At 41.1% G+C, this 22926-nt stretch overlaps 1 long non-coding RNA gene across 1 annotated transcript; it reads left to right on the top strand.

Moving 5' to 3' along the window:
* Positions 1 to 2879: 2879 nt before the first annotated feature.
* LOC117975583 (uncharacterized) lies at positions 2880 to 22060 on the top strand. The gene is made up of 5 exons (XR_004665893.3): positions 2880 to 3056; positions 4443 to 4629; positions 9391 to 9512; positions 14991 to 15283; positions 19683 to 22060. It is a non-coding gene; the product is annotated as an uncharacterized LOC117975583 (long non-coding RNA).
* The last annotated feature ends 866 nt before the right edge of the window (positions 22061 to 22926 follow it).

The following is a 22926-nucleotide window of genomic DNA, read 5'->3' as shown; positions in this document are numbered from 1 at the left end:
ACTCCTCACAGGCCAGCCTGTTGTGATTGCCTACCAGTGATGTGCCTTATGTCTTCCAATACCAGACTCAGAAAGACCTGATGCAGTTACTTACAGTTCCAGAATTTTAAATATTATGCCCAAACATTAATTTGCTCTGTGATTTAGGCACTATGATCTTTGCTGCTTTCACTTCCCCTACCCTGCCCCACTTATCCACTCCACTCTCCAATTACTCTCCTGCAACTGCTCTCCTTAGCATTGCCAAGCACTTCCTAAAACATCCATCCAATGACCTTGCCTCGGTACCATTCTCCTTTCCTTCTCAGCAGCATTCAACACTGTTCATTCTTCCTTCAGCAAATAGTCATCGAGTGTTTCTCTGTATCAAGCACTGTTCTAGGCACTTAGGATAGGTTAATAAAACAAAGATCTCTGCCTTCATAAAGGTTATATTTTATTGGTGTAGGGAGGCAGACACTATATAACATACATAATATGTAAATTATTAGTAGTGGCTATGAATTAACTACATAGACAAATTAGTAAGTAAATGATCTAGTATTAATAAACAAAAGCTAGAGAAAAAAGGAAAATAGGGCAGGGTAGGGAGTCACAGAGGTGCAGGTAGGAGGAAGTCTTGGTGTTGCAAGGGCGGTTGGGTACATTTCACTGAGAAGGTGACAACAGAGACTTGCAGGAGGAGAGAGAGAGAGAGCCATGTGGACCTCAGACAGAGGGTGCTCCAGGTAGAGGCTATAGCCAGTGCTAAGGCCCTAACTTAGGACATGTCTGTGTGTTCAGGGAGCAGCAAGAAGGCCAGGGCACTAGAGAGGAAAAAGTTGAGCAAAAGCTCATAGGAAGGGGTCAGAGAGCTACAGAACCCAGGCCATCTAAGTAAGGCCTTGTAGGCCACTGTTGATTATACTCTCCCTTGGCCTCCATACAAATGCTCTGTGCTGGTTCTCTCCTTAGTTTATTTCCTTGTTTCCATCTCCAGGGATTCCTGTCCTTGGCCAATCCCCACACAGTTGCGTTTTCCAGGTGTCTTTTTCGCATCCTTCTCTGCTCCCTCACCATCTCTCACTTTTTGATCATATCTACTTCCTTGGCTTCTACTACGACTAATTCCTAGAACTTTTTCCAAGTCACTCCTGCCTCCAAGGTACTGTTTCTAACTCGGTATCTCTCCAACATCTCACACTCAGCATGTGACATCAGCTTTCTCTCAAGCCAGTCATTCCTGGGGTCCTTTCTATTTCCATTAATGGCAACTCTATTTCCTTGGCCACTTGGGTTTCAAATCTTGTAGTTGCCATTTTCCTCGTTATCTAATCAGTGTTGAAGGGCTCTTAAATGAATCTGCAAAAAAGGAAACTTCACGTGGGGATTATATATCCAATAGCATTAAGTAGAGTTCACCAGGTCACTTTTAGACCTTTATGATATTGTTGTATTTGCTTACCTGAGTTCTGTATTATCAATAATATTTTCATAATGAGTCTAACAAATCAGAAACTAACTTTGCTTTATGCTCGAATCATTCAAAAGTTTATAATAAAGGGCAATTCCAAGGTAGGACCTGGGTTGTAAGCTTTTCTTTTGGTGCCAGAAACTTCAGATCCTGCCGTTTGCTGGGCCTTCCCTTACCCTTGTTCATCATTTGGATTGCCGCGCTGCAGCTCCTGCCTGGCATTTTGATTCAGCATTTTATCCCAGATCCATTCAGGAAGGAATTCGAGGAACGAGCAAAATCCCTGGAAATAATTTATCGAAAGTAACCCATCCACCCTCCAACCTAATGAAAGATTTCATAGCTTGCAAGTCCGAGTAACTCACAACCAGCTTCCACTGCCAAAGTCCAGTTTTCAATAGGAAGTCCATCCCTCATCCCATTCCTTCTTGCGCCACAGGGGCACTTTATTTACTCTTTCTCCAGACATTGTTATTTCCTGTGGCACTTCTTTTGCAATAACAAGATGCCAGGTTAATCTCCTTCCCTGCATATCTCTCCGGTTCTCTCCCTCCCCCGCTCCTATGTCTCTCCTGAGAAGCCACTGAATGGCCTACATTTAGGCAAACCAAGAAAGACACAGTTAGACACAGCTTCTCCCTCTTAACAAGTGTTATTTCTCCCTCTTAGGGGCACTGCCCTTCCTGAAGCATGTAAATTCTCCCTTCCTGTTTGCAAAACTGTCCACTCTTCTTCCTTTGGGAAAAGGTAGGCAGGCTCCAAGGAGGGGCTATGCTCACTGCATGTGGCACGAGCTCTGTGTTCTGTTAGCCAAGATTCAAAACCAGCACTGGAACAAGACAGTATCAACCACGGGGTCCCTGTGCAGGGTCCCTGTCCATCCCAACAAATGGACGACTCACTTCCAGAGACTGGGCACTCAGCAGCCACGCCCAAGGCCCCAACAGCGTCCTAACATCAGGGCTGAGGCACTGGAGGGTTTGATGGTTCTGAGGCACTCGGGGAGAGAAGAAAGGAGTGGAAGATAGAGGAGAGAAGAAAGCAGGGCTTGGACAGATAAGGCCAGAGGGGATTTCCCCCTTCCCAAGTTGCTCCCAGCCACCAAAGAGTTTCCGGGCTTCACAAAGGCTTTTCCCAGCTCACCAGCCTGTCTGACCACAGCCTAACAGTGAGATCCAGAACAGGTACATCCTTAAAGCACTTAGGCTTACTGCAAAAGGCCAGCATAGTTGTGTAAAGAGTCCAGTTTATTTGGGCTAGGGTCTATGGGCTGCGATTTTCTCACACTTGATTTTAGCTTACAGGCTGAGAATTGACTAGGTTGTGATTTCTTAACTGAATTTTCTTGGGAGCTCTGACTCTGAATTTGAGTGCCACTGGCTGCTGCATCTACTTTGTATCAACTCCAGGTGCTCCTCCCACATCTAGGTCTGAGGTTTAAGAAGTACAGTCAAGCTGCTATGAATTCCCAGCAATGAGAATTTTCCTCAAAGCTTCATTGTCTAAACTCTGAACCTCATCATAACCTCAGTTCTGCCTAGCTCCATAACTAACAGGTTTCAAAATTTGATGTCCTCTTGCTGTGCTGACCCACTTGGAACTGGTAAGTGAGTTCTGGACAGGTATTATTGGCCCGTGATCCCTGTGGAAACCAGACTTGCAGAATCGTTTTCAGGCTCTGTTCTTACTGTCATGCGAAGGGCTTTGACTTCTGATAGCCAGGAAGGGAGCCTAGGCAGACAGGATATTCCCTGAGTATAACGGGATCTGGCAACGGGCTGTAGGGTGGGAAAATGTACAAGGGGAGGAGACGCTTGTATGTAAATAGAGACTTATCTAGATTCCAGGGGTATGCATTTGATGGGGCAAAAACCTTGCGAATGCATAGTTGAAACATCTTTGGTTGGCCTGACATATTCTGTCACTGTTTGAAACTAGGCAAACCTCATTGACCAATCTGATTAGCAAATATTAATTAACTAACTCAGTGAAAATGTATTTAACTCAAATGAGCGACAGATGTAATGTTCCATTATAGACCTTATTTAAATATTTATCTGGTCAATTTGGTCAACATTTTAATATTCATTATATATATGGGCATATTCTGAAAAGATACATTTGGTTTTCCAGTTTGCCATCTCTTTCAAGAGGTGTCCTGGGTTATGTAGCTTGTGTCATTTGCAATTAACTGGTTAGCCTTTTAATTGGTTCCATTGTGTGAAAGAGAATGATGGGAAGAACACAAAGGGATAAGTTTCTGGAAATGGTGTTAAATTTTGACATAACTTCCTAAACCATCTCTCATTCTTTGCTGACCCGGACTGCAAGGTCAAGTGCACAGATGTGCTTAGGAAGCCGACAGTGCCAGGTGCCCCCAGGGCCTCGGAGGTAGAAGTTTGGGTGCACTCAACTCCCACAGAGCTGACTCTGAGCTCACTGCCCAGACGATTGCAATAAAACCCTCCTTTCACATGAAAGGAAAAAAGAAAATCATAAAACAACCCTGCTCTGTACCGCATTATCCCAGGCAAGCGTAGGAAATCAAGTCTGAGTCACCCATTTAAATCCAAAGTGCTATTTTTAGTTGGCAGTGCCAGCTGTTATTTGACATTCATCCCGATGTCTAGGCCTTTCGGCCAGAGTTTTAGTCATTTGCTGATCATTAATGGAGTGGATGAGACAAGACTTATTAACAAGGTTCAGTTTGAGGGTACGGATTGGTGGCATAATGATCTTACCTCTTTTCTGCAGAATGATCAAAGCTCAGCAGCTAAGAGCCTGTGAACAAACATTACTCCCATCCACATCTTCCCATCTCCACCCTTCCAGAAATAGGCAGGGTTTTATCAAAGAGCTTTCTTGTTTGATGCTACTCTATAAATATAATTTGGGAAACATACTATTTTGAAAACCAAGACATTTTTAAAAGGGGCTTTTTTCAAAAACGTAAAGCTGGACTTCACTACTGATGTGTTTATATTCACAGATCACTCAGGCTTTCTGTGGCTCAAGCTTTGTACGTATTCCCAGAAATTTGGCAAACCTTCTTAGGGGAAGCCTCTGGAAAATGTCTTTTGTCCTGAGGCCATTCAGCAAGATCCTAGAATCTGGGGATCAGAGACTACAACCCGGAAGGGACCAGGCTCAGAATCCTGTGGGGTACTAGGCAGGAGGTAGGTCCTTCAGCCCCTCTCCTTGAGGTTATGTTTACTGCTACCCCTTATGCATCCACCATGCCTTTTGTTTAATCTGGTAGATAAAGCCTTCCTCTTGTTGGTTGTCATGTTTCTAGATTCCAGCACAACACACCTGCTGACTGCCAGGAAGTGCTTTTCACCCCAGGCTGACCAGTCAAGGGAATAACCACAGTCTGGGAGCCAGAGAAATTCAGCTGCATGTCTGAAGCAATTTAATTTATCTTAATACATTTTCACAAGTGGAAAATGTGGAGGCCAGCACTGTATAACTTAGTAAATTCAAAATATGGGCAAAAACAATCAAATCTGGTTTTTCCCTAAGTGGATCAGATGATTTCTTCTGGCTTTCCATTTTACCATGTTATGTAAATGTGTTCAACCAAAGGCAAAGGCTTACATTCTCTCAGAGCTTCGTTATCATCAAGCATTTGAGTTACCGGGAAAACAATTTGGTAATATATGTCAAAAGCCATAAAAACATGACTTTTTTGTGCAAGTGATTCCATTTCTTGACATTTTTTGAAATATATCCTCAGGAAATCACCATTGTACACAAAAATTTAGATGACTGAACAATCATCCTGAAACAGACCAAATGTCCAACGAGATAAGTAATGATTAATTCATGTCACAGAATACAATGCAGCCATTTAAAACCTGTATCTGTGAAGAATAGCTAATTGCATGGAGAATATTCCATATCACACACAAAAAAATGATGGAGAGAGAGAAAGAGAGAGGGGTTGAAGGGTTGATGTGGAGGGTTGGGGGGGAATGAGATTGGAAGCTGGGAGAAAAGAGAAGAATAGAATGTGAACAGCTGTACTTCTGATATATGGGACCACAGGGCAGGGGCAAGGTGTGGGCTATTCCTTGGAATGTCAAGATGAGCACATACACTCTCCAGAGGACTTGTCTACTGCTCTGTTGGTTGGTGTTGGTAAGCTATTCCTGAAAATTTTAGAGTACTAAGAAGCAAGGGTAAGTGAAATTATAAGCAAATGGAGACCACATGCCCTCTGCTCAGACCAGGAAGTCACTCCACTTACGGGGCATTCCTGACATGTTTGGTTAAATTCTTCTTTAATTAAAAATAAATACCAATGAAGAGTCCTTCATCTCCGAGCTTTCTTATAACCATGGCACTATGCATCTTCTTTCCTTCCCAGGTGCACTTCTTGAACTAACAAAGTCAACTTCCTTGTAATCTATTCACTTTTCAGCTCATTAAAACTGGGCTTTGACTTCCACTACGTCTTTGAGATTGCATTGACAAAGATCCCCATGTGGCTTCCTGATTGACAATAGACTCTTTCATGTTGTCAACTACTTGGACTCACTTCCATTTTTAATAGCATTTAACCATTTCTTGTTGAAATTTTCTCTAACACTCTCCAAAGAGGTCATTCTCACCTGGTTCCCCTTCTCTTTCTCTCTTACCATTTCTTCTTTTTCTCCTTTGCTGGCACCTCCTACTAGGCCTGGCCATTTCCACTGACCTCCTAAAAAATATCTCCTTATCTTTCAAGACTTAGCTCAAAGTTTAATACCACTGTGGAGTCTTCATTCGCCTACTCAGGTTACCTACTGGCCTCCCCAGAGGCAGACTGATGTACGGGTTAACTAAACTTCAGCATCAGGGCCTTTTATTTTCAAAGACACTGGGTCTCATATGTTCCTGAGGTCCAAGAACTTTGTAAAATTTGCAGCTCTAATCTATTTTAATTGTGACAGGTTAAGTCTAGGGTTTCTTTCTACTCTGATCAGTCCCTAATTCCCTTTGTACAAATCTCCTCAAGTTGGGTAGCTTGGAATGGCTGAGAGCATTTTGGGGATTCAGCTTTGGGAGAGTTGAGTTAGAGAATCACTTATTTGGCTTTAATAAGCTATATTTATGTGGTTTATAATCACTTCAATGTCTAGTGAAGTGACACTAGCTGTCTGGTGTAGCATTGGCTTCTAGAAATACCTCCTACTGCCCATGGGGCTGATTCACCCTGTGCTGTGACGCTCAGGGGCAGGCAAGGCCAGAGGCTACATCACAGTAAGAATGGTCTGATGTGCCCGGCACTTTGTGAAGGTACTTAGGTGGAACAAGGTTTTAAATCTATTGAACTTCTTTCCAATCTTTAGGTATACAAACTTGTAAGAGAATGATTTGGCTTTCAATCAGATCTAGTCAAAAAATCAATAATTAAAAAAACAAAATTTAATGAACCATGAAAGAGGAGAGACTGAATTATGTTTCTGGTCTCTCTATAGAAAATCATATTTAAAAGTCACTGTTACATGAAGACATTATCAAAGAGTACACAGCCAATATATATGAGGAAAAATCTAACAGAGGTTTGTTAGACAGTTTATTAAGAAAAATACCATGTAGGGTTTTTTCCCTTGGATTTTGTGATGTTTGTGGTATTTGTTAGATTTTTTTTTTAATTTGAAATTTGTTGGCATCTCTTTTCTCACTTTAAGTAAAACTCCCTTCTATACTTAAATTTATATTTGTAGTTTCAAAATTTTTTTCTTAAAGAGAGTCCTGCAAATCACACTAACTTGAGGTTGCACAAAACTGAGTGCCCCTGGCCTCCCCTACAGACCCCATAGCAGCCTCAATTCTTCACCTTGTAGCTCCATTGCTTAGACCAGGCCCAAATGCCAACTGCATGCTCAAAAAATGTTTGCTGAAAAATATTTATCTAAATATTATGATATTTAGATTAATATTTTAAATATTAAATATTACAAATATTTATCTAAAATATTATGATGTCACACTTAGAGTTCACTTGATCTTAATGAAATCAGAGAATAACAGCATTAGTACACCCTCAAAATCCAATCCCAATTCAGAGAAATTGCCTTCAGTTTACATGCTCCTCTGCTCATATAGTGCTTCCTCCTACTGGGTCTCATTTAATCTTTACCATATCCCCAGCTCCTAATAATTTAGAGACAGAATAAAGAAGAAAAGTAGGAATGTCTACCATAGGTGACCCATAGTATAGTGTGCAATAAAGTAAAAAAAAATTAAAGAACAATGGTGGAAAATATCTGCCAAGGACCCCTTGAAACAGTGGGCTCCTGAAATTCCATTATCTGCAGAGACTGCCCAGCAGTTAGGAGAAGAGTCAGGGCCTAATGTCTCATCTTCAAACATCAACTCCTTTGCTTTATGACTTTGCTTTGCCTTAAGGCCTTGCTATTTCAGGTGACAAACTCTACCCAGAGGGCTAAATTATAGCTATCCAGCTAGTTGCTCAGTCTGCAGAGTACCCAAAGTCTAGCTTTTTCAAATTTCAATCTATCTCTTGCTGGTCTTCTGGGGAAACTCTTTACATGGGATTCCAGATACACTTGCCTTAGGTTGAGTCTAATATTGATTCCTTTCTTAAGTCATTGAGTCTTAATTTTGGAGTCATGGCTACTTAATTTGCTCCTTCCTCTGGGTTTTATAATCAGAACCCTATGACCTCACTGCAACCTTGACCTCCACCCTCATTCAAGTTCTTTATTTCTTTGATGACTAGTCTTTCCCTAACATTTAGGTTTTCATAACCATGGAAATGCAGTCCTATTCTTTTATCCTTTGTAGGTATTCATCTGGCATCTTTATCATCAGATCCTTTACCTTGCATCCCCTCTCTCTATAGTTATTACAAGCAAATTTTCCAAAAATAATTCACATTTTTCTGAAATATAGCTCCTCTGGTTCAATCTGCTTATCCTCCATATTCTGATCCTGTCAGTCAACTTCTAAATAAATATAAAACTGACATCCCCAAACCTATGTCTACAGTCCACTTATCCACTATGCACCTGCTTTCTATGAGAAAGAGAGCGAGAGAGAGAGAGAGAGAGAGAGAACACAGAAATGAACCCAGGATTTATGAATCAAGGAAAAGGCCTGGATAACCCAATTGAGAAGTCAATAAAAGTAAACACAATATAGTCAGTATAAATAAAAGAAGAGCCCATGGGAAAAACTAGCCATGAAGAAGGCAGAATTCTCATCCAGCGTTCTAGAGAAAATAAAAAAGAAGATCTGGAAAACCAAGTTGTGAATGGTCTTCTAGAGAAAATTGAAAAATAAATCTAAAGCCTTGAAGCACAGGACAGATACTTGAAACAAGAAGCAAAATAAAGAAAATATACAAGTATATAGCAAGAGAAACATTATCTTATTCTGTGAAGAAAGGCCAACTAGACTGAAGATACAACTTTTGGGCCTTTGGGGTCCATATGGGAAAACAATGAAGAAGAAAATCCAATCACCAAGACAACAATGTGGGCAGATTACCTTCATAACTTGTAAAGAATAGCTTTGCAGTTCATTTTTTTAATGTGCTGCATTTTGAGATCTGATATTTAAAAGAATAACAATTAGATTAAAATAGAAATACATTAGCACAAGAAATGTAAAAGGTTAAAAAGGGAACACTTAATACATTAATTCATATGAGAATTACTTGGAGGTGGAGTCAAAGTATATTCGAGTCTGAAGATATAGGGACAATGCATTTCAAATACATTAAGAACATTTGCTTCTTGTTTTGGAATAAATTTGGGATGACTCCAAGAAACAGTTATTCGTAATTATAAGTTTTTCAGAATCATAAATTCAAAACCAATTAACAATAGTCCCAACCTGGATTTCTCCCCAGTTCCCTTGATAAATTGGCTGTGGGTGTCTCTTGAAAGAGAAATATAACCAAGTTCCATTCGAATTTTTTACAGGCTCTGACATTCTGCCACCAACACACAGGAATCAAACAAGTTTTTTTCTACTGGTGTTGGTGTACTTTGTGCTCAGAGAATAGAATATCCCAGGGGAGTGTCAAACCATGAGAAAAGGAAAGGTAAGATATTAAAATCTGCATCATCTGGTCTTGGCTACGTTTGGAGGATGGTGTTTTGCACATACGGATAGTGCAACCCTGTGTTTACACTAGAAAACTTTTCCTACTCCAAGTCAGAATAAATGTATACATCTTTGACAAATGAAAGTTTCCACTTGAGAAAACAGGAGCCTCAGGATTTTACTCTCCTCAGATCACTAAATCTTGGTATCTTGGGGTAAACAAAGGCCAGTGACAATATCCACACCATTCTTTATCCCCCTTTTCACCCCCTTGCTAGGACTACAGAATTTCCAGGGACTGGATATCAGTTGTTAACCAAACACAGTGATCATCACTGCTTTCTGTCAATTCACGAGGAAGCCCCCAAAAGTAATTCTAGCAGTATGAAACGGCAAGAAAAGTAAAACAGAAAGGTGCTTTTCTTTTTGTTTATCCTAGATAATGTTCCCCCAAAAGGATTTCCTAAATCCATTGCAAAGGATTGCATTGTAGACAAATATACTCATACCAGGGAGATGTGTTACACTTTCCTGGTTGTTTCAAAGAAAGACACCCCCATTCTCTTCCACCTGTAACCCCATTCTTATGTCTGTTTGGTACTCCTGACTTTGGCATATTTCCCTGGCAGGGGAGACACAGTTTGTATAATCTCTGAAGTCTTGTCCCAGGAGGAGACCAAACCTTACAAAAAGAGTTGTGTTTCCTGAGGAGGCACTGAATAGCCTCACTGTTTTCTCAGGAAGATACTTATGTGTCCACTTTGTGCTTAATCAACCACAGGCCCAGATAATTCAAGCAAAGAGGTACTGTAAAGAGTTCACATCTGAACTGTTTTGGACAGTTTTCTGGCAAGAATAGAAGTGTTCCAAGTTAGGGCTATTTCTTACACAAGAAAAGCAGGCATTACTTCGTTGACAAGTCTCTCAACAAGCTCAGCTTTCACTTCTTTAGCTGCAGTGAAGGGTATTATCTCCATGAGCCAAATTCCAGGTAGGTACTGTGGTAAGGGCCATCTCGGTCTATGAGGACTCATCAACACAGGTCCCAACTGGAATTTATACATCTTGGGAATATTTTCATTGATGAATGGAGCCATATTACTTGAATCAAAGGGAAATATCTAATATTCTAAAAAGTCGAACTAGCTCTGATAGTCTCACAAAATTGATATTATTTCAATACAATGTGTCAGTGAAACCTAATGTAGATAGGCAACATTCAAGATTAAGATCACTGGCATTTTAAAAAGGTGACCCCTAAATTAGTTGACTGTCCTTCTATTGAGAGACAGGTCTATGTCCCCTTCTCATAAGTCTGGCCTTTATGACTGCTCGAGGAACTGAATTCAGAGAAAGAAACATTATGGTAGTTTTCGTACCCAGGTTTCAAGATACTGGGTTTTCATTATCTATCCCTTGGGATGCTTATTTTTGAGATCCAACCACCATGTTGGAAGGAAGCTCAAGCAGCATCTGAAGAGACCTACATGAAGAGAAGCAATGTCCCTAGCCCACACTCTCACTGACTTCCCAGATAACAGTAACAATTTGCCAGGCATATGAGTGAGCCATCATGAAAGTGAATCTGCCAGCCTTAAGTCAATCTGCCCAAGCTGACCCCCATGTTGAGTAGATGAGTTGTCTTTGCTGAGCACTAAAAAAAATTGTATTTTCATGAGCAAAATAAATTATTTCTTGTTGTTGAAGTGTTTAAATTTTAGGGCAGATTATTGTGAAGCAATATATAACAGATACAGTCAACTTGCCACAAGGTATTTTTGCAATCCAAAGATTTAGTATAGATGAGGAGGCAGGACAGATAATCTTGTAGAAGCTATGGCAGATAGAACCTTGGCCAAGGGCACCCCACATGGCAGATGTGGGGAGACTCATGGAGATTTACATGTCACAGAAAGCCAAGAACAGGAGGGTGGGCAGAGAGAGGACCTCGACCAGTACAAGTCAAGAAAGAAAGATTAAGGGACCATCAGCTATAAGATACCAACAACAAAATGATCCTAACACTCCAAAGCAGGTGACAGCCAGGGCCCACTCAAAGTCCAGCACCAGGCCAAGGGTCCCCTTCTCCCCATGCATTAAGGGTATATGAGCTGCACTCCCATTACCCAGACATCGCCTTACGCAGAGTTCCAAGAAAAGGGGAGACATTCAAAAGCCTAAGCAATTATCCCAAAGCATTGATTTAACTCTAAGGAGACAGTTTAAATGATAGAACCAAATTGGACTGAAATTAGTGTGTATGTGGGAAGTGGGGAGAGTTACCACTCAGTAAGCTGGAGCCTCCTGAGGATTTTGTATCCCATTGACCAGTGTCTGTACTAAATGCCTACCCAGCCCTTGATGCTTTCCTATTCTTCCTACCACAGAGTGATTTGATTTCTTTTTTGGCAACACTATTCCCCAGGCTTGCCCGATCATAAAAACTCAGCTGGAGAATTTATTAAAAATACAGATTCTTATATTTTATATATACAGTCCCAACTAGCTCTAACTGAATTAAAATCTCTAAGGGACAGTCTAGGAATCTGCACTTTTTATAAGTACTTCTGTTGACTCCTGTGACCAATTTGACAAACACTGCTCTAAGTTCTAGCTGAGCTTCACCAGGTTAAATATGATCCCACAAGGCCTCTAAAGTCCTGCTGCCTGACAGGCTGCTCTTGGCTGTGTTTGCAACTACTATGGAAATATGGTGTTACTCTTCTTGGACTACAATTCTTCCTGATTATATTTCTTTCTCCTTAAACATCTGGGGTCAAAGTGTTATTTCATCATCATACTTACACACAGCCAAATTAAATTATGCCAAATTTGGTTAAAGATTTCAAGTCCTTTAAGTCATGCAGATGAATCAACAGCTTGGATGGCTATATTTCCATGCTTGAACCCAGCCAACCAGATTGGTTTGGGGTGAATGAGGCCAATCAGAGCAAAGCTAATGGTCTGGGTTCCCTGTTGAGGCAAGGGGTGCCCTTTCTGTACCCCAGATGTGAACAGGGATGCATATATCCCTGTTTGCTAGGGTATTAATTATAATCTTTGGGGGAAAACCCCAGAGTTGAACATGAATCTACATGTTTAATCTGCTCACCAAGAAAATTTATAATTACTACACCACACAGAGAGCAAGAACCTATGATCCTATCAGACGCAGTCTAGAACCTGGAGAAAATAAAGGTAAAGTAGCCAGGAATCCTGGTAATTTACAGTAAAGAAAGAAGATGGCAACAAATGTGCATGACCTGAAGGCAATTTAAAGAGAATCTGTGGCTCATACAGGAAAAGCCCTTCTCTTCTGGGCACTGAGTCATCAGTGTCAGCCTCCGGAGAGCAGTGCAGGGGATATGTAGCCAACTGCAGATCAGCTGGACTCAGCAGGCCCTCTGGATAATGGACTGTTTAGAAAGGGGGACAGAAGGATGAGTAGGATATGGTCCCTGTCCTCCCACAGTCAACAAACTTTTCAGCCTATGTGGGAAGTGGCCAGGGTGTGATCACAGTCCTGTGGGGGCGCCAGGAAGAAGCCACCTGCCCTACCACCAGGGATCAGGAAAGCCTCTGAGAATGAACCTGATTCTGAGAATGAGTAGACTTTAGTTGTTGGATTGTTTGTGTTGTTTGTTTCATTTTGTTTTTATATTTTACCATGTTTTACTATGTTCCAATAAGGATTTGAAACAATTTTGAGTTGGGATGTTCCAAGTGGAAGTGCATCAAGGGCAGAGAAAACAGCAGGAACTAAGGCATAAAGTCATGATAAATGAATATAGCCAGAATAGTAAGTCAAAAGGGGCAGAGTGGGGCAGTAAGACTTGTGGCAATGACACTGTTAGGAGGTGATATCACCCGGCTGGGCTGGGCACAGTGGCTTACGCCTGTAATCCCAGCACTTTGGAAGGCTGAGGTGGGCAGATCACTTGAGGCCAGGCATTTGAGACCATCCTGGCCAACATGGAGAAATCCTGTCTCTACTAAAAATACAAAAATTAGCCGGGCGTGGTGGTGCACCCCTGTAATCCCAGCTACTACCAGCTACTACCTCAGGAGGCTGAGGCAGGAGAATCACTTGAAGCTGAGAGGCAGAGGTTGCAGTGAGTTGAGATCATGCCACTACACTCCAGCCTGGGAGACACAGCAAGACTCTGTCTCAAAAAAGAAATAAAAATAAAAAATAAATGAAAAACAAAATCTTCAAGGCTGAACACATATGGGATGTGGTGACTTAAAGAAAGGAGGAATCATTGAGAATAACTCTGAAGTTTCTAGTTTTGGCACACTCTAGATGGAAACAATTAGCCAAGATGGAAAATACAGGATAACCCTTAGGTAAAAGAAGAAGAGAGATTCTCTCTTAGTCTGCTTGTGCTTCTACAACAGAACACCTGAGACTGGGTAATTTATAAAGGTTAGAAGTGTATTGTCTCACAGTTCTGGAGTCTGGGAAACCCATGATCAAGGTGCTGGCATCTGATGAGAGTTGGCTTGCTGCGTCCTCACATAGTGGAAGGAGGAAGGAAAAGAAAGAGCAAACCCACTCCCAAAAGCCCTTTTTATAGCAGCATTCATGCATTCATCAGGGCAGAACCTTCATGACCTAAACACCTCCCAAAAGGCCCTGCTTCCCAATACTGCTGCATTGGAGATTAAACTTCCAACACATATATTTTAGGTGACACATTCAAACAATAGCAGACACCCACGCAGGTGTGAAGCACTTACTTCAGAACCACTCTGTTCAGAACTGAAAAATATAGGTTATGTAAAAGAAACATCTTGGAACAGCTACCAGCCTCAGCTGGGAACTTAAGCTCCAACCTCAGGAGGGAGCAGAACAAGGTTAATTCCAATGGGAATACAAAAGTTCAAACACAAGATGAAAATAGGGTAGGAGCTCGATTTGCACAACACCTTTAAGACCAAGGGACTGCTTTTCTGGCTACACATATGCATCCTTTCATCCTCTGTTTCTTTGAGTTTTGGTGTTGCAATTGTTTTATTTGATTTTGGTTAAACAGAAAATGCTCTGAGAAGTGACAGGGTACCAACGGGCTGGGGGACAGCAGCACTAGCCTCTCAGTCTCACTCCAGAGAAGAGCAAGGAAGGGGGACAAGACAGTGGGAAATAATGAACAAAGCAGCTTGGACTCTGGAGCCCAAAAGTCAGCTGAGGGGCCATGGGAACTGGTCGGACCTGCCAATCACCTAAAGCATTAGCCTGTGAAAAGACTGTGCCCACCCAGCCCAGGCCTCTGGATTGCACAGGACAAGCCCCTGTCCCAAAATATAGCACAGAAACAAACTGTGAGCATACCTCAGCTTTACTGCTGAGCATATAAACCACTTTAGAGAAAAACAGTGGTATTTTGTATAAGAAATTGGCAAGACCCACGGTGTTGACAATGTGCTGAGAGTTCATGTTTGACCTCACCAACTCTCAACCTATTTGAGTTTCCAGCCCCTCTGAAGCTTGATGACTACACATCAGTAAGACTTCTGATTATGGAAACATTTTCTCTACTGTGTCCTCCAACTGTCACTTGAACTGACTGGTAAAATTTCAGCAGACAATAGTGAGACTGTCAACGAAAACAGTAACTCTTTTAGTGATTCCAGAGAGATCTCTGGATTTACTTGGATGTCAAGAGTTCAGGCATGGTGGAGGGGTACTGAGGAAGAATGGCAACAACTCGAGCAAGACATATTATCGGAAAGAAATTTTCCTTTCTGGAAGAAAAGAAGTATCTCTGGGTGAGTAACTTCCTGCCAAATATATAATTAAATCATAGAATAAATCTGTAGGAACCAGTTACTTCACTACCTTTGTTAATTTTTCATTCAAATATTTGAAGCCTACGCAGGGTCCTGAATGTCTAAGAAACAAGGACTGCAGCAGCATTTTAAACAGCAGAATAATGGGAAATAGTGTGGTTCAGCATGAGGTACACTTTAAGGGAAAATGACATCAATGTGAGTTTTCTGTGATCACAGAGCACCAACTCCAGATGACAGCACCAATCCTGAAAGGCCAACCCAAGTTGGGAAGAATAGGGTGGAGTCCTGCTCAAGTGGGGTTTAACATTTTCCCTTACCATCTCTGTTAATACCAAACTTTTGTCTGTTGTTAGTGAAACAGGAAGGAGGGATATTTAAAATATTTAATAAATAGAATGGCAAGGTCTGGGCCAATCAAAATGAATGTGGGAAATTGTCTAAGCATGTGGGCAGAGTGTTGTTTCAATAGCCTGGGCAGGAAGCACTAAGAGGCCAAACTAGGTAATGACAGTGGGAATAGAGAGGGTGGTTTGGATGTTGTGTCCAGAATTTATTCCTTCCGGTAGGTTCTTGGGCTCACTGACTTAAAGAATGAAGCCACGGACCCTCGTGGTGAGTGTTACGGTTCTTAAAGATGGTGTGTCCAGAGTTTGTTCCTTCAGATGTTCAGATGTGTCAGGAGTTTCTTCCTTCCGGTGGGTTCATGGTCTCGCTAACTTCAGGAATGAATCCGCAGACCCTCACCGTGAGTGTTACAGCTCATAAAGGTAGTGCAGACCCAAAGAGTGAGCAGCAGCAAGATTTATTGTGAAGAGTGAAAGAACAAAGCTTCCACAGCGTGGAAGGGGACCTGAACAGATTGCGGCTGCTGGCTCAGGTGGCCAACTTTTTTATTCCCTTATTTGGCTCCATCCATATCCTGCTGATTGGTCCATTTTACAGAGTGCTGATTGGTCCATTTTATAGAGTGCTGATTGGTGCATTTACTATCCTTTACCTAGACACAGAGTTCTGATTGGTACGTTTTTACAGAGTGCTGATTGGTATGTTTACAATCCTTTAGCTAGACCCAGAGCACTGATTGGTGTGTTTTTACAGAGTGCTGATTGGTGCATTTACAATCCTTTAGCTAGACAGAAAAGTTCTCCAAGTCCCCACTCGACCCAGGAAGTCCAGCTGGCTTCACCTCTCAATGTGAAGGACATTATGGCATATACTTAACAGCTCTTGGTAACTGACTGGAAGCACGTGCAATAAGGGGTCAGAATCAAAGATGTTGGCAAAGCCGTGAGCCTCCATTCCAGGGCGAATGTGGTGCCTTTAACAGAAATGAGTAATTTAGAAAAGGTCCAGGTTAGGGTCAGGTTGGAAGGGGAAAGAGAAGGAAGGACTCCAACAACGGCATTTGATTCAATGGACTAGGGGGGAAACCAAGGGGAGGACTGCAACAGAGAGTTGCAAATGTGGGATCCAACATGAGGAGAAAAATGAAACATGGAGATAGAGAATTAGCTCACACAGACTTAAGTTTTTACTGAGCATAAAAAGACATAGCTTAGTAGCTGCTCTGGATACTTCCATAGGTGGATTGGGACACTGGTGCTGGCACCCACTTGCTTATTTGCTGAGGCTTTTTGGTCCTTCTTGTTCCTCAGAGAAAGGTGAGTGGGGCGCATGGGAAGTGTGGCTTCTGAGCCTTCTAGCTGGGCTGCATTGTGCAAAGTGGTTTGGTAAAGAGGCAAGGCAGGAGAAGAGGTCAAGAGAAGAGGCAAGCTTCAACTAGAGCTTTTCTCAAACACCAGAGAAGTACATTTTTTAAAGTTTTTTAAAGTAGATTTGTAAATCAGTAAACATGGAAAAAATATTTTACAAAACAAAAATTTTTACATAAAGAAAATACTTAACATATGACTAGAAATGCTAGATTGTTCAGAGAAGTTTTAGTCTAATCCAGAAAGCTCAGTATAAAACTATCAAACTATCAAATAGTTTTTTTCCCTCTTAGAACATAAGACAATATTAATCAAAAATTGGTATTGTCATTATTAATTTTTAAATGACTAATAATAATTAATAATAATAGTAATACAAATCTCACCTCATCAAGTAGAATCTTTTTGTATTTTGCTTTAATTATATTTACTTGTCAGTAACTTTATCTTTGCTGGGTATTAATTCACTATTTCATCCTTTGAAAAGATGTCTTTAATTTTTAAAAATTTATTCTAGGCAACTTCTGGACTGGACATTTAAAAAACTAAGGGTTCCAACAATCCCACCCCTACATAACAACTTAGCTTGTGTGACAAAACATTTCCCCATTTAACCATTCCACTTCACCAAAAACAATTATAACCATATTCACTTCGATAATTCTTTTCTCCCAAATTTACTTATATTTCAAATAAAAAGGGAAAGTAAAACAAAGTGATCAAATGTTCATGTTCTGGAGTCAGAGTCCCTCAATTTCAATCCGTGGGCCCTGTGTTCATTTCCTAAAGCTGCACAACAAATTACCACAAACTGGGTGGTTTACAATAACACACGTTTATTCTTTGGCAGTTCTGGAGGCTAGAAGTCCTAAAGGAAGGTGTTGGTAGAGCCATGCTCGCTCTGAAGGCTCTAGGGAAGAATCCCTTCTTACTTCGTCTGAGCTTCTGGTGGCCCCAGACATTTCTAGGCTTGTGACACTGTTACTCCAAACTCTGTCTCCATCTTCCCTTTGTGTGTCTGTGCATCTGTCAGTCTCTTAGAAGGACACTCACAGTGGATTTAGGGCCCACTCTCATCTAGCATGACCTCATTTCTAGAGCCTCAATTTAATCACATACAAAGATCCTTTTCCAAATAAGGCCATATTCACAAGGACCAGGAATTAGGATTTGGACATATCTTTTTGTTGGGTTGGGGGTGCAGCAAAATTCAACCCACTCCAGGCCCTACTACCAGCTGTGTGACCTTGGGCACTTACTTTACCTTTCTGTGCCTTTGTTTCCTTGTCTGTAAAATAGATATGGTGCTAGTACCCAGTAGTTATATAAATAAATAATACATGCAAGCCACTTAGCACAGTACTTGAAACATAAATATTAGGTTATTCCTATTTGCTTGGTATAATGGAAGAAACACACAAGCAAAGAAAAAACCAAGATCAATATGACACTGCTTCTTTAACATGCACTATACATTTCTATAGTATATATTTTTCATTTTAAGTTTTATACAATATTTATATCATTTCTGAATTACCAAATACTTGTGAAATAGAAAAACATTTTAAGAATAATATTATGGCCCATTGTATTAGTCTGTTATCACACTGCTATAAAGATACTACCAGAGCCAAGCGTGGTGGTGCACACCTGTAATCCCAGCACTTTGGGAGGCTGAGGCAGGTGGATCACTTGAGGCCAGGAGCTCACGACCAGCTTGGCCAACATGGCAAACCTCCATCTCTACTAAAAATACAAAAATTAGCCAGGTGTGGTGGTGTGTGCCTGTAGTTCCAGCTACTCGGGAGGCCGAGGCACAAGAATCACTTAACCCCAGGAGGCGGAGGTTGCAGTGAGCCAAGATCATGCCACTGCATTCCAGCCTGGACAACAGGGCGAGACTCTGTTTCAAAAAAAAAAAAAGATACTACCAGAGACTGGGTAATTTATAAATAAAGGAGGTTTAATTGACTCAGTGTTCTGTCTGGCTAGGGAAGCCTCAGGAAACTTACGATCATGGCAGAAGGGGAGGCAACCACCTTCTTCACATGGTGGAAGGAGAGAGATGGGCAAAGGAGGAACTCCCAAACACTTATAAAAACCATCAGATCTTGTGAGAACTCACTCACTGTCATGAGAACAGCCTGGGGAAAATACTGTCCCATGAAACAATCACCTCCCTTTCTTTACATGTGGGGATTGCAGGTCCCTCCCTCCACATGTGGGGATTACAATTTGAGATGAGATTTGGATGGGGACACAGAACCAAACCATATCACCCATGTTGCAACTTAATAAACTGAAGCACTGTGTGGTTAAGTAGTTGCAATTGTTAATAGCTAAGCTAGAACTTGAACACTGGTGGTCTGGCTGTAAATGCAGCACTCTTTCTACTACAGCAACTCACCCAGGCAAGTTATTTTATATTTTTATGACAAACCATCCTCCCACATCCAACCCTTTATCTGGGTGTAAAGAAGGGATTGTGGTAAAGATCTTGATTGAAATATACCTCTGACCCCTTATTTGAAGAGATAAAAAGGGAAGATGAATTAGAAAAGGGGGAGGGAAAATATGCAGTGATTAAAAAGTGGGCTTTATTTTAAATTTCCTTTTCTTTCAAGTTTTATATTTAATACTTCAGTGTGTTTGCTTCAAAACAGGTTACCAAGCAACGGCTTCAGGCAAATCACCTCAGATCTGCTCTCCATTCCCCCAGGGTTGTGGGGATCCGAAGCACAAGCAGATGTCTGGAGGGAGCTATTACTCACATCCTCCCCTTCTTAATTTCCCCTTCTTAATTTCGCTCGGTGGCAGTAGCAGCAGTCACAGACCAATCTCTATCACCTCAGGAAAGAAGGGAGCAGAAACAGGTAAGAAACTGGCAATAAAAGGGCAATAGGAAGAAAGCTTTAATCTAAGCCTTTGCCAACTGTGGTGAGGACAAACCCACTCTGTTTTGTTCAAAAGGTATTCTTTGGAAGGAAAAAAAAATTAGATATGTTGAAAGGAAAGAACATTAAAAAGGGATTCTGGTGTTTTTATCCAGATCACTCAGCCTCTAGTTCTGAAATTCTCCTAAGAGCTCTTGCTAGAAGTCAGAGTTCCTTCAACAGAAAAGAAGAAAAGAAAAAAATTAAGGGGGAAGTGGTGAGATAATTAGGTAGGAACACACGCTTATAAGTTCTATCCCCAAAATACAGAGTGTGAATAATTATATAAGGAGATGAAATATGAGTAAATATGGATATTACAACCTTCTTTGAAATTAGGCCTTATACTGTTTAATGTCATTTTAATAATCTTGTGGTTTATTCTATAATGTATTTTCCAAATTGCTGTAGAAAGCCTGAAGGCACATGTACAATGAAATCATTCAGCAAAGTTTTTTAAACAATTGATAATAGTAATAAAATGAAAACTGGCTGTGCTTAACTGTAATTCACAGTGAGATAATTCTCTGTCCTTTTATGGCATTTGTCTCAAAGTGACTGACCTCTGGGTAAGGATTAATTAAATCCCACAACTAGAATGAGGGGCAAAATTCCAGACAAGTACAATTAAATCCTGTTAAAAAGCACCTTTTGATTCATAGATTGGGTTACACCTGGGTCAGATTATGCCCCTGGTGTACATGAGAATGCAGAATACATCTTTCACTCTGTAACCCCGAATGCATATAACACAAGGTTATCCTTTGTTCAGGAAAACTGATTTAATGACTGACTCAAGAACGTTTTGCTTTTCCTCATCAATCCCCTGCTGCCTTATAGCTGCTAGTTCTCAGATGATGTCCATGTAATCCTACATTTAAAATATTACAAGATTTGACAACATGATACAGTAATTAATTTCCCAAACTCAACTGCCTCTCATTTCTCCAATCTGTCTTCAATAAAAGAAACGAACAAAATGTCCCATGTGCTGTAGCAGCTACTTCAACTAAGCATTAAGAGACTGGTCTTTCTTCCTGCCTTCAGTGCTGGGTTTTATTTAGTTATGTTATATTTTTGGAAACTGTATTTTTTTAAAGATATGATTTCTTTATACTTGTGACTTGAAGTCTGCAGGGCATATGTCCTCTAGTAACTGAACTAAGAGCCCAAAGCAGGAAATGGCCAAATAGCCATCAGTTGTGATACTAGGGCTTTGAGCCACGACAGTTCTCAATTACATTTGGACCAGGAACCTTAAAATGGAACACAGCCCATTCAGGTAACTCTGTGCCTTTTTATCAGCCACCCTTTGGGCCTTCATGTCTCATTTCCTCTATGCCAAGTTAAACCTGTTGATTAGTTAGACTCTATTAACATCATCCACCATCTGCAGAATATGCTTCTCAAGATCATGGCACTATCAAAGGACTTCCTTGCCCATGTGGGACAGATCCAAGGCCCAGGTTAAATGAAAAGACTTGACAATGTGCAAATAAGACACAGAAGTCACATATGTAGCTTGCTTTGGCTTCAAATAAGCTCTGACTGAGCCAACCAAATCTGAAGAGCTCTAGAGAAGGGTTTTCTGAAAAGTCTTCACGGAGGCCAGAAGCTTTAGGATATGTTTTAAATGTTAAAATTTCAAGGAATCAAGAGACTGGCTCCATGAGAAAAGAGTATGCTAAGGGCTAGAAAACATTTTCCGAACGTCATAAGCACAAGGAGGTGAGCTATCAGCATGCATCAGTGTGCTTGGCTGAAGGAGATAAAAGTCCAAAACAGCTATGTTTTACCCAAAGCCTCTCCAGAAAGTTGATAAGCAAATATACCCTTGAAAGAAAAGCTGCTTTTCTGTTGTTATATTTAGTGTAGCATATTACAGATCCTCAGATGCCTCTTCTGACTCAAATGATAAAACAATAGATAATATTGCGGTATTGCTAATCTCTAAAGGACAATGAGTTGCTCATTATCATTTTGCTCACATATTAAAGATAACACAGAAACTGTTACAGTAGGTAGCTAGTCAGACATGAGCAGATCAGGAGAGGGCCCCTGCCAACCAGGAATGTCAGGCAACCATCAGGTGATGTCAGGTGGTTGTTAACTATCTCTCTAAAATAATAATTTGTTGCAGTTGGCACCAGGGAAAGGCAGTCTCCCAGGAGATAGAAAAAACCAGAAGCAGGTGATCAGCAGCTTCCTGATAAGATCTCAGGAGTTGGGAGAGCAGGCTCACACATGCGCATTAAGAGGTAAAATGGTGGAGTTTAACTGGTATATGACCTTCGAGGAACATTCAGTTGGTAAGGCAAGTACGCCTCAAGTGAGCATGCATACAACTTTAGTAAACACACTGCGCATGATCCCCTCTCAAGTGCTGGCAGGCTGCTGCGCATACAGACAGCCCACCCCAAGGGAATAACCAGGGAAGAAGGGATGCAAGACCCTGGAAGCATGCCAACATATAAAACCCCAAGTCCAAAGGTCAGACTGCACATTTGAACTCTCAAGTCACCTGCTTGGCCCTCTTCCAAGTGTACTTTACTTCCTTTTATTCCTGTTCTAAAGCTTTTTAATAAACTTTCACTCCTGCTCTAAAACTTGCCTCAGCACTCTGCCTTATGCCTCTTGATCAAATTCTTTCTTCTGAGGAGGAAAGAAGGTTGCTGCAGATCCACAGAGATTCACTGCTGGTAACATACTTTGGTGCCACATGACTCGGATGCATTCTGCCGCTGAAAAAAGGACTTCATAGAAGTTTGTAAGCAAGGAGCTACCATAAAGATGATGCCCAAAGGTAATGCCTTAAACATGAGCATAGCAGGTCAGAGAAGATTCCAGCTCCAGTATTCCAAGGTTAGACATGATAAGAACACTGTATGCTATTACAAAACTTAAACCCATGTTTCTAGAGATGATACCTGCATTTAGCCCTGGCATTGCTATCTCCATAGCCAGAGCACAAATC

The sequence above is a fragment of the Pan paniscus genome, chromosome 14 (assembly GCF_029289425.2).
Source record: "Pan paniscus chromosome 14, NHGRI_mPanPan1-v2.0_pri, whole genome shotgun sequence".
Classification (NCBI taxonomy): Eukaryota; Metazoa; Chordata; class Mammalia; order Primates; family Hominidae; genus Pan; species Pan paniscus.
The sequence above is the reverse complement of the archived record's forward strand: the minus strand, read 5'-3'. Positions and strand labels throughout refer to the sequence as shown.